The sequence below is a fragment of the Amphiura filiformis genome, chromosome 15, assembly GCF_039555335.1.
Source record: "Amphiura filiformis chromosome 15, Afil_fr2py, whole genome shotgun sequence".
NCBI classification, from domain to species: domain Eukaryota; kingdom Metazoa; phylum Echinodermata; class Ophiuroidea; order Amphilepidida; family Amphiuridae; genus Amphiura; species Amphiura filiformis.
The window spans coordinates 29,216,418-29,232,094 of NC_092642.1; the positions used below are offsets into that span (position 1 = coordinate 29,216,418).

General features: G+C 35.6%; 3 non-coding genes across 3 annotated transcripts; 1 reads left to right on the plus strand and 2 right to left on the minus strand.

Annotated features, from left to right (window-relative positions):
* Nucleotides 1-5,293: 5,293 nt before the first annotated feature.
* Nucleotides 5,294-5,365, minus strand: Trnae-uuc (transfer RNA glutamic acid (anticodon UUC)). Its single transcript has one exon. It is a non-coding gene; the product is annotated as a tRNA-Glu (tRNA).
* Nucleotides 5,366-8,617: 3,252 nt separating this feature from the next.
* Trnae-uuc (transfer RNA glutamic acid (anticodon UUC)) lies at nt 8,618-8,689 on the minus strand. The gene has a single exon. It is a non-coding gene; the product is annotated as a tRNA-Glu (tRNA).
* A 1,187-nt stretch (nt 8,690-9,876) lies between these two features.
* Nucleotides 9,877-9,948, plus strand: Trnae-cuc (transfer RNA glutamic acid (anticodon CUC)). Its single transcript has one exon. It is a non-coding gene; the product is annotated as a tRNA-Glu (tRNA).
* The last annotated feature ends 5,729 nt before the right edge of the window (nt 9,949-15,677 follow it).

Consider the following 15,677-nt stretch of genomic DNA (forward strand, 5'->3'; position numbering starts at 1 on the left):
ATCGGGGTGAATTTTGGTGGAAAAGGGCGCTCCTTGCCCTTTTTCTTTTCCTTTGCCCTCCAGATTTTCTCATTCATTTTTGGTCAGAGGGGCACTTTTTCTTTCATTTTTTTGTCGGGGGGGGGGGGGCACTCTGCCCCCCTTGCCACCCCACTGGCTACGCTACTGCATAAGTGACAACATAAATTTCGAGATGATGAGATAAATTACAACATAAGTGACAACATAATTTCGAGATGATTAGATAATTTCGAGATGACGACATAATTTCGAGATGACGAGATAAATGACGAGATAAATGACAACATAATTTCGAGATGATGAGATAATTTCGAGATGACGACATAATTTCGAGATGACGAGATAAATGACGACATAAATGACAACATAATTTCGAGATGATGAGATAAATGACAACATAAGTGATGACATAATTTCGAGATGATGAGATAAATGACAACATAAGTGACGACATAATTTCGAGATGATGAGATAATTTCGAGATGACGACATAATTTCGAGATGACGAGATAAATGACAACATAAGTGACGACATAATTTCGAGATGATGAGATAAATGACAACATAAGTGACGACATAATTTCGAGATGATGAGATAATTTCGAGATGACGACATAATTTCGAGATGACGAGATAAATGACGAGATAAATGACAACATAATTTCGAGATGATGATATAAATGACGACATAAGTGACAAGTTCACACTTATTTTACGTTCAAAGTTATAGCTACTTTAATGCTCTGCGTGCTAGCCATGCGCTTCAACGGAAAAAGTTCAAGTTTTGAAATATTTTCTCAAAATATAAAGAGCTATCTTAAGAACTACTGAACCAATGTTGATGATGGCGCTGTATTAGCTGCGACACACAAAATGTTTGTACCGTATATGATCCGGTTTTTGACTGGATTGTATGTTGTCCTGTCTTTCATTTTGTTTGAAAGATTTGTTGAATACGGGGGGGGGGTGCCTGATGCAAAATGGTGGTCCCTTAAAAGTTTTGACCCTCCTAAGGGGGGGGGGGGGGCTGGAAAAATGACCCCAAATTTTCCCGGGAAAATTGGGTTTATATGCTTTTCTATGGGGTTGATCCATAATTTTCATGTCAAAAAAAGGGGGAGGGCTGAAGTTTTTGGGATCTGAAAGGGGGGGTGTATTAAGTCGGTTAATGGCAGCGGATTAGACATTCGTGATAATTCTTATCCACGAATGTTCTAAGCCTTGGCCATTATCCTATAGGCCTACATGAGGTATCAATAGGTCAAAACCTACATGCTGCATTGAAAGTGTAATAAAAATTCCTTTAAAAAAGGAATGGGACGCCCAATGTGAGCTTGATGTGATGTGAGGAAATGCAAGGGGTTTGATTTTTTCAAAGAATTTCATCAACCACGAAGGGAAGAATATTCAGTAGATAGCAGATTATGTATCACTGAATTTTTGAATATCACTGGATTGCTATCTTCAGTAGATAGCAGACTGTATCACTGAATTGTTGAATATCACTGGATTGCTGTCTTCAGTAGGTAGCAGATTATGTATCACTGAATTGTTGAATATCACTGGATTGCTATCTTCAGTAGATAGATCGTGTATCACTGAATTGTTGAATATCACTGGATTGCTATCTTCAGTAGATAGCAGATTGTGTATCACTGAATTGTTGAATATCACTGGATTGCTGTCTTCAGTAGATAGCAGATTAGGTATCACTGAATTGTTGCATATCACTGGATTGCTATCTTCAGTAGATAGCAGATTATGTATCACTGAATTGTTGCATATCACTGGATTGCTATCTTCAGTAGATAGCAGATTGTGTATCACTAAATTGTTGAATATCACTGGATTGCTGTCTTCAGTAGATAGCAGATTGTGTATCACTGAATTGTTGAATATCACTGGATTGCGATCTTCAGTAGATATCAGATTATGTATCACTGAATTGTTGAATATCACTGGATTGCTGTCTTCAGTAGATAGCAGATTAGGTATCACTGAATTGTTGCATATCACTGGATTGCTATCTTCAGTAGATAGCAGATTGTGTATCACTGAATTGTTGAATATCACTGGATTGCTGTCTTCAGTAGATAGCAGATTAGGTATCACTGAATTGTTGCATATCACTGGATTGCTATCTTCAGTAGATAGCAGATTATGTATCACTGAATTGTTGCATATCACTGAATTGCTATCTTCAGTAGATAGCAGATTGTGTATCACTAAATTGTTGAATATCACTGGATTGCTGTCTTCAGTAGATAGCAGATTGTGTATCACTGAATTGTTGAATATCACTGGATTGCGATCTTCAGTAGATATCAGATTATGTATCACTGAATTGTTGCATATCACTGGATTGCTATCTTCAGTAGATAGCAGATTGTGTATCACTAAATTGTTGAATATCACTGGATTGCTGTCTTCAGTAGATAGCAGATTGTGTATCACTGAATTGTTGAATATCACTGGATTGCGATCTTCAGTAGATAGCAGATTATGTATCACTGAATTGTTGCATATCACTGGATTGCTATCTTCAGTAGATAGCAGATTGTGTATCACTAAATTGTTGAATATCACTGGATTGCTGTCTTCAGTAGATAGCAGATTGTGTATCACTGAATTGTTGAATATCACTGGATTGCTATCTTCAGTAGATAGCAGATTGTGTATCACTGAATTGTTGAATATCACTGGATTGTTTTGATAACAGATTGTGTATCACTGAATTGTTGTATATCACTGGATTGCTATCTTCAGTAGATAGCAGATTATGTATCACTGAATTGTTGAATATCATTGGATTGCTATCTTCAGTAGATATCAGATTATGTACCACTGAATTGTTGTATATCACTGGATTTCTCTCTTCAGTAGATAGCAGATTATGTATCACTGAATTGTTGAATATCACTGGATTGCTATCTTCAGTAGATAGCAGATTGTGTATCACTGAATTGTTGTATATCACTCGATTGCTATCTTCAGTAGATAACAGATTGTGTATCACTGAATTGTTGTATATCACTGGATTGCTATCTTCAGTAGATAGCAGATTATGTATCACTGAATTGTTGAATATCATTGGATTGCTATCTACAGTAGATAGAAGATTATGTACCACTGAATTGTTGTATATCACTGGATTTCTCTCTTTAGTAGATAGCAGATTATGTATCACTGAATTGTTGAATACTAGTATCACTGGATTGCTATCTTCAGTAGATAGCAGATTATGTATCACTGAATTGTTGAATATCACTGGATTGTTGTCTTCAGTAGATATCAAAGTGTGTATCACTGAATTGTTGAATATCACTGCATTGCTATATTCAGTAGATAGCAGATTGTGTATCACTGAATTTTTGAATATCATTGGATTTCTCTCTTCAGTAGATAGCAGATTATGTATCACTGAATTGTTGAATATCACTGGATTGCTATCTTCAGTAGATAGCAGATTGTGTATCACTGAATTGTTGTATATCACTCGATTGCTATCTTCAGTAGATAACAGATTGTGTATCACTGAATTGTTGTATATCACTGGATTGCTATCTTCAGCAGATAGCAGATTATGTATCACTGAATTGTTGAATATCATTGGATTGCTATCTACAGTAGATAGAAGATTGTGTATCACTGAATTGTTGTATATCACTGGATTTCTCTCTTCAGTAGATAGCAGATAATGTATCACTGAATTGTTGAATATCACTGGATTGCTATCTTCAGTAGATAGCAGACTGTGTATCACTGAATTGTTGAATATCAATATCACTGGATTGCTATCTTCAGTAGATAGCAGATTATGTATCACTGAATTGTTGAATATCACTGGATTGCTGTCTTCAGTAGATAGCAAATTGTGTATCACTGAATTGTTGAATATCACTGCATTGCTATATTCAGTAGATAGCAGATTATGTATCACTGAATTGTTGTATATCACTGGATTTCTCTCTGCAGTAGATAGCAGATTATGTATCACTGAATTGTTGAATATCATTGGATTGCTATCTACAGTAGATAGAAGATTATGTATCACTGAATTGTTGTATATCACTGGATTTCTCTCTTCAGTAGATAGCAGATTATGTATCACTGAATTGTTGAATATCATTGGATAGCTATCTTCAGTAGATAGCAGATTGTGTATCACTGAATTGTTGTATATCACTCGATTGCTATCTTCAGTAGATAACAGATTGTGTATCACTGAATTGTTGTATATCACTGGATTGCTATCTTCAGTAGATAGCAGATTATGTATCACTGAATTGTTGAATATCATTGGATTGCTATCTACAGTAGATAGAAGATTATGTATCACTGAATTGTTGTATATCACTGGATTTCTCTCTTCAGTAGATAGCAGATAATGTATCACTGAATTGTTGAATATCACTGGATTGCTATCTTCAGTAGATAGCAGATTATGTATCACTGAATTGTTGAATATCACTGGATTGCTGTCTTCAGTAGATAGCAAATTGTGTATCACTGAATTGTTGAATATCACTGCATTGCTATATTCAGTAGATAGCAGATTGTGTAGCACTGAATTGTTGAATATCATTGGATTGCTATCTACAGTAGATAGAAGATTATGTATCACTGAATTGTTGTATATCACTGGATTTCTCTCTTCAGTAGATAGCAGATTATGTATCACTGAATTGTTGAATATCATTGGATAGCTATCTTCAGTAGATAGCAGAGTGTGTATCACTGAATTGTTGAATATCACCGCATTGCTATCGTCAGTAGATAGCAGGTTGTGTATCACTGAATTGTTGAATATCGCTGGATGCTTTAGGTCTTTTTTGGAAGAAAATGTGCATCTTCAATACGAAAGGTCAAATTTTTTAAATGTTCGTCGGCTTTTCCTCCTAGCTATACATACACTTAAAGTTTATATCATTAGATTAAATAAGTTTACATCGAGGACTGTTAAATATCAAAAATAAAAAAAATATATATAAAATTTTGATAATTTGCCATAAAATTTGGATTATTATATCATGATTTTAAAAAAATCAAAATTATATGATATCAGAAAGACATCCCTCGTATGTCCCAGACAAAATACTATGCAAACGTTGCTATCCGAGCCCTTAACCGCATATTTTTCTTAATTTGACTAGCCTAATATAATGAAGACAAAAAATAACATATGGAACATTTCTAAGTAGATGTATGACATGTATAATAAGTGAAATTTTGAAAGACCAAATATTTTAATAATAAAAAAGGAAAAGATTTTTTCCCACACCGGGAATCGAACCCGGGCCACGGCGGTGAAAACGCCGGATCCTAACCACTAGACCATATGGGATGTGATATTAGATATATACGTAATGTATTATTTATTTGCAATTTAATTACTAACTATGCGTTTCTGCAATTTTTACCTGTTTTTTTTGTTTTTATTATTATTATTAATTTTATGTAAAAAAAGTTAGAATAGAATACTGACACGAATGCCTATAATATATGCCTTTTTCGTATTCCGCAGGAGAATTGTATTTTGTAATAAAATTTTGACGAATATAAAAGCTACCAACATGCTTCATGGTCAGTTCGTTAATAATATTGATTGTGGTCTAAAACCATGAAAACATCTATTCATGTGGAGTTTAGTTTAGGCCCTTCCCATGCTGCACAACAATGGAGTAGCAAAAATTATAAGTCCTGTGTGTGATCATTCATCATTGATTAGGCCATAAGCAGGAGGTAAATAACATGTTAACTGGGTGGGCATTTGCCCACCCAGTAAATTCAACTTGCCCATTGCCCAAAAGTACCCACCCAGTAAATGATTTTGCCCACAAAGAAATGGGCACCATACCATCTAATTTTACTGCTTTTTCATCCTGATGGTGGATGATAATTAGTATAAGATTTCTAAATACCCAAAGTGAAATATAATATGGTATACAATTTTCCCGGGACAATTTTTCTTAAAAGTTGACAAATTGGCAGAATATGCATTTAGGGGGAGGATAATGTCCACTTTTTACATCAAAGCCAAATTGTACACAAAAACAGGTCTACTTTTCCATAAATCCAAATGGCCGGATGCCATTAATTATCGCTGCCCACCCAGTAAATTATTTTCCATTATTTGAGGGCAAAAATAAATTAAATTGCCCACCCAGTAAATTATCCTTATTTACCTCCTTGTTCTCAAGTGCAGTAAAATAAACATCTCAAAAAAGTAACTAACCCCCCTTAAATAATGACCATTATTCAAACAGGGGCTATTGTATTACAAATCTATAAAATGCGTTGGAAGCAGTATTTATTCCTGCGTATTTTGACATTTGATACGATAGCCCAGAAAACTATAAAACGCCGGTCAATTTAATGTAGTGAGGTCCAGATTTGAAAGTTGCACTTACATACAAATTTTTACAATACAAAAACACTCAGATATCATTACAAAGATTTCCTTCCATTACACTGAATACAAAATCAATACAATTTACTACAACTATCAAATCTTGGGTTACATTGATTTAAATATACGCTGTGACGTCAAAATATTTAGTCAATTGCTACAAATGAGGTGTCAAAATGTGCAGAAATAAATTTTGCTTCCAACGCATTTTACAGATTGGTAATACAATCACCCGTTTTTGAATAATTGTCATTATTTAAGGAACTGAAATGAGCGTTTTGAGCGTTTCGACAGCATTTTTGTGGGACATGAGAGCACATCAGACCTATCGAATTGCATTCTGAATACGAAGAATGTCTTTCTGATATGAAATAATTTTCATTTTATGAAATTCACAATATAATACAAATTTTATGACAAATTATTAAAATTTGATATTTTTCACATTTTGAGATATAACAGTCCTCGAAGTAAATTTTATAAATTTAATGATATAGTCTTAAAATGTATGTAGCTGGGAGGAAAAGCCGACGATCAATTGAAAATGTTGACCTTTCATATTGAAGATAGGGATTTTTTTCCCAAAAAGACCTATTTTTTTTGTGTGTTTTGGGAAACAAAATCCATATCTTCAATACGAAAGGTCAAAATTTTCAATTGAACGTCGGCTTTTCATCCCACCTACATACACTTTAGGTAGAAATCATCAGATTTATAAAGTTTACTTCGAGTACTGTTAAATATCAAAAATGTCAATTTTTAATGATTTGCCATAAAATGTGTATTACATTGCGAATTTAAAAAAAAAAATCAAAATTATTTGCTATCAGAAGGCCATTCTTCGTATTCAGAATGCAATTCGATATGTCTGATGTGCTCTAATGTCCCACAATAAATACTGTCCAAACGTTCATACCCCTTCCCTTAAGGGGGGTTAGTTACTTTTTTGAGATGTTTATGTATAATAGACGAATCCAAGTAGCCAAGTCATGGTCAGGATTTGGTCGGACATCTTTGGGTAGCCGCTAGCACCAACCTGGTGTTTTGAGCGTCCAATTGTGCAAATAAAAGCCGTCTAACACCTAGAGAAGATGCAAGGACGAGGAGGGTTAATAGAAGTAGCTAATAATATATATAATGGAGATAATCCCGTCGCATCTATTCATATACATAGTCCTTTTGTTCGCAAGTACATCAATAGCTATCAATGCATAGATACCGCGTATAGTTAATCCGATTATTATGTCACTTCAACAACGAATAGACCATGCTGTGTGTTTTGTCGAAGGCAACTGTATTGTGTTATTCTTTTGTCTACCTGTGTTTTCGCGGAAGGTGTAAAACGGGTGATGGAATGCAGTTTAAAATTTCCGCCAAGGCCGAATCATTTCACATTTTGAGTGCATTGTAGCCGCCGGCTACCCAACTAAAGGCTGCTAGTCTGGTGTAGGAATGCTTGTATATGGATTCGTCTATAGGTCTATAAAATTTTGCACTATGCCCATGGCCTATTATGATGATATTTATTTCATTTTAAAAATGAAACTATTCTGCCAAAACGTTTCTATAGTGCCCCTGAAAGAGCCTTTTCCCCCAATCCCTCCGAAATACCACCAGGAGCAGGCCCGTAAAATGATTTGAGAAAATAAGCAAGGAAGTAATTAAATTGCAAATAAATAATATGTTTAGCTTATAGCTTGTATCCCATCCCATATGGTTAGTGGTTAGGATCCGGCGCTCTCACCGCCGTGGCCCGGGTTCGATTCCCGGTGTGGGAAGAATATCTTTTCATTTCTTTTATTATTTAATTCCTGATCTTTCAAAATTCCACTTCATTCGCTGGTACTACATGTATCAGGGTTCCTTGTGTTATTTTTTTCTTCATGTCATGAGAAAGAAATTAAAAGAGGGTCGAAACTCCTAGTGCCACCGCACACCACTCTTCGCCATACATATATTCTACCAGCCACATTTCCCTAACATATTAATATGAAATTTAAAAAAAAGAAGGAAATTCAATTAGGCAGAGGCGGGGCTCGAACCCACCGAAAAGTCGAGATCATTATCTTGGTCAACGAACTTAACATGTACAGGGTGTAACAATAAAATTTATACAATTGCATTTTGACTTCTCAGGAAAAAACTAAAAGAGTTATGGCACAATAATAAAAAAAGGAAAAGATTTTCTTCCCACACCGGGAATCGAACCCGGGCCACGGCGGTGAAAACGCCGGATCCTAACCACTAGACCATATGGGATGTGATATTAAATATATACTTAATACATTATTTATTTGCAATTTAATTACTAACTATGCGTTTCTGCCATTTTTACCTGTTTTTTGTTTTTATTATTATTATTAATTTTATTATCTCACATGTAAAAAGTTAGAATAGAATACTGACACGTAGGCCTATATATGCCTTTTTTCGTTTTAGGCACGGGAGAATTGTATTTTGTAATAAAATTTTGACGAATATAAAAGCTATAAACATGCTTCATGGTCAGTTTATGAATTGTGGTCTAAAACCATGATCTATTCATATTAGGAGTTTAGTTTATAGTCCCTTCCCATGCTGCACAACAATGGAGTAGCAAAAATTATAATTCCTGTGTGTGATCATTCATCATTGATTAGGCCATTTCTCAAGTGCAGCAAAATATGTATAGGTCTATTATAGAACTTTGCACTGTATAGGGTCCTGTGTCACAACCTGGGGTACCTTTGTGTTACATAGTAAAAAAAATTAAATGGTTCAAACATTTTACCTACACATCTCATTTGAAGTGGTTCATCCTCCTGAGAATTTTGACACCTATGAACTTCTGTATTTATTTACTTGGTTTAGATGTCCAGGAGTCCATTTAGACATTTTTTTACTAGATTCAAATTTTTAATGGGGTTTTTAAATCAAATGTACGATATGAATCCTCCCCCTAATCCTCAGCCACCCTTGGCCCATTTCATGCCAAACGTCATGAGAAAATAATTATAAAATATTTTAAAACAGGATAAAAACATGAGGAATTTAGAATAAATTAGCCTCAATTTAAGACCTAATTGAATCTTCCAAGTGAAGGAATACTCAAGAGACAGTGTTTTGAAATCCAAGCTGCACATCAAAATGTATATAACAAAAGTACAGAACCACCTTTTTGGGTACCCCAGTATATAACACAGGATCATAGACTATGTCACATCTCTTGTATAGCATAATGCCTACAGGCATATTATGATAAGGTTTTTTGTTTTTTTTTTCATTTTAAAAATGAAACTATTCTGCCAAAACGTTTCCATAGTGCCCCTGAAAGAGCCTTTTCCACCAATCCCTCCGAAATACCACAAGGAGCAGGCCGGGATGATTGAGAAAATAAGCAAAAAATGCACATAGTAAGTAATTAAATTGCAAATAAATAATATGTTTAGCTTATAACTTGTATCCCATCCCATATGGTCTAGTGGTTAGGATCCGGCGCTCTCACCGCCGTGGCCCGGGTTCGATTCCCGGTGTGGGAAGAATATATTTTCCTTTTTTTATTATTGAATTCCTGATCTGTCAAAATTCCACTTCATTCGCTGGTATGGTACTATCAGGGTTTCTTGTGTTATTTTTTTTCTTCATGGCATGAGAAAGAAATTAAAAGAGGGTCGAAACTCCTAGTGCCACCGAATAGCCGAGATCATTATCAACGAACTTAACATGTACAGGGTGTAACAATAAAATTTATACAATTGCATTTTGACTTCTCAGGAAAAAACTAAAAGAGTTATGGCACAAATGTTATATGCAATACAATCAGTAATATCTTGGCTAAAAGAAGATGTTTAGTTGGTTTTTTTACTAGCTTGGGTTCAAAAGTTATGTCCGATTAATTAAATCGTCCAGAAAACCTGTTGGGCCACTTTTGTTTGCGTATATCAAGTTTGAACCGCGTAGATATTCTTATCGTGCATTAAACTTCAAAGAACTGACACAAAAGAATTATAAGTGGTGTTTCACCATATAATTAACATGAACTTAATTATAATATGATATTTCTTTAAAATCTGTAAATGAAGTCATGACATTTCATTCAAATTATCTTATAAATAAAGTAATTTCTCATATCACTGAGGTATCATTGGTAAAACTGAGAACAGTTTTTGCATCCGTAAGTACAAAACAATAACATTTTGAAATGAAGTTCAGCTGGGCTTCTAGCTGTTCTGGGGCGACCATTATTGCCAGCATTTCTGTTAACAAATTCTACATATTTCTCATAGTTATATGTGATTGTATGGCTTGGTGGAAGACGTGAGTTTGGAAAATGAGCTATAAACAATCTTATGGTTTCTGCTTGACTCCATGTGCTACCATGAAGAAGAAAAATAACAGTAACCCTGAAGAAGTACTAGTAAATGATGTATAACATGAATAATAAGTGGAATTTTGAAAGATCAGGAATTTTTCAAAATATAAAAGAAAAAAAGAAAAAGAATTTCTTCCCACCGGGAATCGAACCCGGGCCACGGCGGTGAAAACCACTAAATCAAGTTCCTATTCTTTTATGTGTTAAGAGGTACCTAAGAAATCGTCATTTTCTCATGGTTAAAACGTGATAGGGCATTCAAAACTAATTTTTGCTAAAAGATTGTGATATATTCTACCCTAAAACCACCATTATTTTGGTAGTTGAGCGGCTCAATTTTTCGCAGTGGTGCATTGAACCAGGGACCTTGTATGGAGGGACTGGAAACGGCTTCCACCCATTGTACCATGCGAGTTGCTGGTTTACAAATTATCCCGGGAAATTATCCTCAGTTGAGCAAGCATGAATAATACATGTACGTTGATCAATAGACCCTGGTACGAATCCAAGCACAGTTACAACACAGCGCGTGGCTTGTCTTGTACATTGCGAAATGAGCCTACATGTTTGCCTATAATGACAGACAGTAGCGTAGCCAGCGGGGGGGGGGGGGGGGGCAGAGTGCCCCCTGACAAAAAATGAAAGAAAAAAGTGCCCTTTTGACAAAAAATGAAAGAGAAAATCAGGAGGGCAAAGGAAAAGAAAACGGGCCAGGAGCCCCTTTTCTCGCAAATTTCAGGGCCAAAATAGTGTAAAATCCAAAATTTTTCCGCGCTACGCGCGCACATTGTAACAATATAGCCATTTTCAGCCGGATAATGGGCGAAAATAATGTAAAATACCATTTTTTTTAGCGCTGCGAAAGCACATCATCCCAATAAGGCCTTTTTCGGGAAGTTCGAAGACATACAGTCTCTATGTATTGTATGATGCACCTGCATTTTTTTTCGTCTGTGCCCCCAAATTTTATTTTGCCCCCCCCCCTGACCAAGAAAGCTGGCTACGCCCCTGATGACAGACTCTAGAAATGCCAACATAAATCTTCAAAGAACATCATCTTAAGAATTATTTCAGTATCGAAACCCCGGGGGGTGGGTACTCAGTACAAATGACCATACGGGGACGTGCCGCAAACATGGGTAGCATTTTCAGCCTTCTGGTATATCAATGACCCCCTTTTCAAAGCCTATTTTGGTATATGAATGGGTCCTTTTTTCAAAATTTTCTCAATTTTTTCGGAAAACAGCCCAATTTTTCCTTAATCTAGCCAAAATTTTCACCAAATTTTGGGAAAATTTGTAAAAACTAAGACAATTTTGGTTAAATTCGGCCGAAAATTTCGACTTTTGGTATATCAATGGGTCCAAATTTCTTGAAAAATTGGTATATTTATGGGTCCACTTCCAAAATCTCAGCGGCACGTCCCTACCAAAACCAAACTTGAGTACCCCCCGGGATCGAAACCAGTAGGGATACCAAGCGTACGGTGTAGGCTACACTACACCACATTTCGCCATAATACATTCTAGAAACGCTTGCTGTTAGAATAAGAAAAATGTTAATGCTAATTTATTGCACATTCTAGGGAAGCGTGGTTACCTTTTTAAAATAACTGAGTGAGAGGGTTTTCAAGAAAATATTTTTCCTGTCAAAACTGAAGCATCCTCTGTATAAAAGAAAATATGAATATTAACTGCACATCATATATAACGATTCGTGATACCCAATTGTGGCACATTTGATGTCGTTTAAGAAGCAGAGAATTTTATTTCAATTTTATATACGCCAAAATATTTTTTTAATTGAGCAAGAATAAGGATAGAAAAAACGTTGAAAATCCTATGTGAATATTACATTAGACCCAACCAAAGATTACTGTAATCTAATCTTTTATTTCCTGAAAAAACATTTTGGGTCTAATGTCGAATATTCACATACTTGATCAAAACATCGAACGTGTATACAAGAAAATGGTAGGTTTTCCTCTATAGTATTTTACTGACCATGGAAATGTACTGAGACACAAGCACGTGTCAAAATCGATATAATGTATTGTCCATATAGACGCCCAGTTATCATGTTTATTGTTGGATTTTTTTTGTATAAAACACGCAGTTAACAATAATTGAGCGCTAATAATACACATAAATGTTTTTTAGGCAAATAAAATGCCAAAATATGGTACGTTTTCTGCCTTTGCTTGTCACGTGGTAGGCCTATATTGAAGTTGCGATTAGGCCTATATCTTCAAATAAGTTTCAAATGAATTCCAACAAGACAAGTGGCCGAGTGGTCTAAGGCGCTGGGTTCACAGTGTGTTCAAAGCAGTCCGCCGCCGTGAGTTCGAACCCCGCCTCCGCCAAACTTTAATGAAGTAAATTTAAAATTAAAATTTTACTTTAAAAAAATTTCATATTGGGGAAATGTGACTGGCAGAATTTATGTATGGCGTGGAGTGGAGTGGGTGTACACATTCCAGAAAAAATATAATTTTGTTTCTTCTAGCATTCTGTATCTCCACAAAATTATCACATTTTGTCTTCAAAATCCTATGTAAATGATTTTCCATGCTACATAGAAATTGTGTTCGACAAAGGATAGACATTTTACACAATTTTACATAACTTAAAAAGATATTGGAATATTTTGACGTTTTTTTAAATATTTAGTAGGGCAACATGAGTAAATAATAAAATTAAAACATAGCGCCCTCGGCGCAACTCGCATACAATCGAAGGTCGAAAAGATAATCTGATAACAATAGCTTGATAATAGCTATCAATAATCTGTTTCCAGTCCCTTTATACACGGTCCCTGATTGAACATGATGTAAACCATACCAAAGCCTATACGCTGGCGAAGTTACGTAATAATCGGATTAACTACCATAGCAATAGGTGAAAACAATTTTTGAATATACCGCGCTGCACTGATACGTTCACGCGGTACCTCTATATTGAACCATATCATGCTGATTACTTGCACCTGTAAGATTAGTATCTTTGAAAAGACCAGTATTGTATTCAGTCTATGATTGCAGACATACACAGGTGATGAGTGTAACCTGCTTGTAGTGCAGCGCGATATGTTCAAAATTGTTTTCACCTATTGCTATGGTAATTAATCCGATTAATTACGTAACTTCGCCAGCGTATACATCTCAGCGCCTCTATGCTGTGACGTCATTTGGTGCATGGAACTAAAAAACCTTCCTAAAATGTCAGAATTGTAATATTTTTTTATTATTTTATGCTTGGATGATAAGAAAAACATCCACAGAGCACAACTTTCACCAAAAAATGGGCACATCAGCCTTCATTTCAAACTTTTTCTCCATTAATAAAAACAATAAAAACACTGGTTGTTATTTCTTCAGTCAGATAGGGTTGGACCTGCTGGTGTGATCTCTACTAGACTAGTAAGGGTACCGTGGCCGCTCCTACCCCGGGGGGCTGAAGAAAATTCAATTTTGCCGACCCTTCCTCAACAGCCCGAAAAGGTTGACCCCGGTGGTTTGAAAAAGTGAAGAGGAAAAAAAAAAGAAAAAAAAAGGGATTATAGGCCATAGCGCCCTAAAAGCAACACATTTTGATGTCTACCATTTTTTCACAATTCTTTATATTTTTTCTTTACTAATTCTTTTTGCCGCCCCTTCTTCTTCCGCCGCCCCTTCGTTTTGGCCTCCCCCTGCTTTTACCCTTTCGCCCCCAAAGCCCCCCCAAAAAAAAAAAAAAAAAAATACGCGCATGTGAGCGGTGGTTTCTTATAGATTGTTCCAGTCGGTACCGTAAAATGGGGGTAACTTTGGGCACTTTTCAGAGTTTTTAAACCACTGCTTCCAAACAAAACCAATTAGGCCAATATTTCTAATTATCTCTTTTTTGTGACATTAGGTGTCATGTAATCTCGCGTTTTGCGCAATTTTTCGCGTATTTTTTTAAATTTAGAACAGCAGATCAAAAGATGAGACATCAGTCAACGCAAAGTTTTAGCGGCGCCGGTAGGCCTGTTCAAATTGCGTTTTTTTACATATATATTGCCTAGAAACTAGAATTAAATCACAGTTGTTTTAATAAATCATAACGTGGAGTAATAAACACACATTAATCAACGTGAATCAGTTATTCAAGTTTGCCACCGCTATCATCTCATCACATTAGAAGTTGAAAAAGATTTTTTAATAATTTTGCAAGGGTGCCATAGGGGTTAAAAATAGCCTGACCAAAGTTACCCCGCATTTGGGGCAACTTTGATCAGAGTATTAGGCCTAGGCCTACATTCCATGAAGAAAAAAAAAATCAAAAAAATTGATCTTCGCTGTATATGGACAAGTTGTTGTTTTTTGTGACATTTGACCCCTTGCAAAATTAATCAAGCACACATCCTTGCCCACAAATATTGATTTTAATTTTTCTGAAAAAAATGTAAAAAAATGCTAATTTTTTGTCAAAAATCCCGATATTTTCGTAAATTTCGAGGAAATTGGACATTAGCGACTATTATTTCTTCCAAATATATTTCTTAACAAATTGACACCAATGACTAAAAACAAAATTGCTGTACGAAAATATGACCATTTAAAAAAATATATTTGACCGACCAAAGTTACCCCGCTGACCGAAGTTACCCCATTTTACGGTAATGGTTCGGGGGAAAAATGAGTTTTTGTGGCACTGGATACGAGTTTGGTGATGAATAAACCTTTTTGTATTATTGTGGCGAGAAAGCCGGGTAACTGGCGTAAGGTAACGGTCACTGGGGATGCCTATTTCATCATGGGCATGGACGATCTTATACATCATAGACAATCAGGCTTTTTCACCGCCGTGGCCTGGGTTCGATTCCCGCCGTGTGGGAAGCATGTTCTTCTTCTCTCCTCCAGTGACTGCCATCCAA